Source organism: Sinocyclocheilus grahami, unplaced genomic scaffold (genome assembly GCF_001515645.1).
Source record: "Sinocyclocheilus grahami isolate Dianchi unplaced genomic scaffold, SAMN03320097.WGS_v1.1 scaffold210.1, whole genome shotgun sequence".
Taxonomy (NCBI): Eukaryota; Metazoa; Chordata; class Actinopteri; order Cypriniformes; family Cyprinidae; genus Sinocyclocheilus; species Sinocyclocheilus grahami.
This window is the reverse complement of record NW_015505389.1, coordinates 464,134-465,171: the sequence shown is the minus strand read 5'-3', so window position 1 is coordinate 465,171 and position 1,038 is coordinate 464,134. Positions and strand designations below refer to the sequence as shown.

The following is a 1,038-nucleotide window of genomic DNA, read 5'->3' as shown; positions in this document are numbered from 1 at the left end:
CCCAGAACCACACGGGGGGACCTAGTGAATGACCTGCAGAGAGCTGGGAGTGGAGGACAGAGGAGCCTCTTAAAGAAGTTGTTACAGGTCTGTGAGAGCCAGAAATCTTGCTTGTTTGTAGGTGACCAAATACTTATTTTACCGAGGAATTTACCAATTAATTCTTTAAAAATCCTACAATGTGATTTTCTGGATTTTTTTTCTCATTTTGTCTCTCATAGTTGAGGTATACCTATGATGAAAATTACAGGCCTCTCTCATCTTTTTAAGTGGGAGAACTTGCACAATTGGTGGCTGACTAAATACTTTTTTGCCCCACTGTATATATATATATATATATGATTCCCAATGCACACAAACTTCCCAGAATACTGAGTGCCCTGTTGGTTACAGTGTTTACTTCCTTTTCAATTAGATTTTTATTAAATATTTATTTGTGAAAAATGCTTTGTCTTCTAAAGTATAAGTATGTTTATTTTACACAATTATTTTTAATCCATTTTCAAATGATTTCAAATTTCTTAAATATTAATTAAAATATATAATGTGTTGGTTTGTGGTAACTTATGTTACTGTTATGGTGAATGACGTCAAGTTGTCCCTTCGAATATGGAGGACAGCTTACGTATAGCGGCCCATAGAAACAGTCGCTAATGAGGCATCTACGTATAGATATCTATGCTCCACACTGCCTGTTTAGCCCCTCCCACCGATTCTGCAGCGCTGCACGTTTAGCCCCGCTTACCGATTCTACAGCGCTGCACGTTTAGCCCCGCTTACCGATTCTACAGCGCTCCCCACCGATACTGCACGTTTAGCCCCGCCTACCGATTCTACAGCGCTGCACGTTTAGCCCCGCCCACCGATTCTACAGCTCTACAGCGCTAGCCCCGCCTACCGATTCTACAGCGCTGCACGTTTAGCCCCGCCTACCGATTCTACAGCGCTGCACGTTTAGCCCCGCCTACCGATTCTACAGCGCTGCACGTTTAGCCCCGCCTACCGATTCTACAGCGCTGCACGTTTAGCCCCGCCTAC

At 43.5% G+C, this 1,038-nt stretch overlaps 1 long non-coding RNA gene across 1 annotated transcript in view; it reads right to left on the bottom strand.

The window, feature by feature from the left end:
• Positions 1 to 872, bottom strand: part of LOC107595910 (uncharacterized) — a 3,939-nt gene extending 3,067 nt beyond the window's left edge. The window contains exon 1 of the long non-coding RNA XR_001610315.1: positions 802 to 872. This is a non-coding gene — a long non-coding RNA (uncharacterized lncRNA). The remainder of the gene's footprint in view (positions 1 to 801) is intronic.
• Between the last annotated feature and the right edge of the window lie 166 nt (positions 873 to 1,038).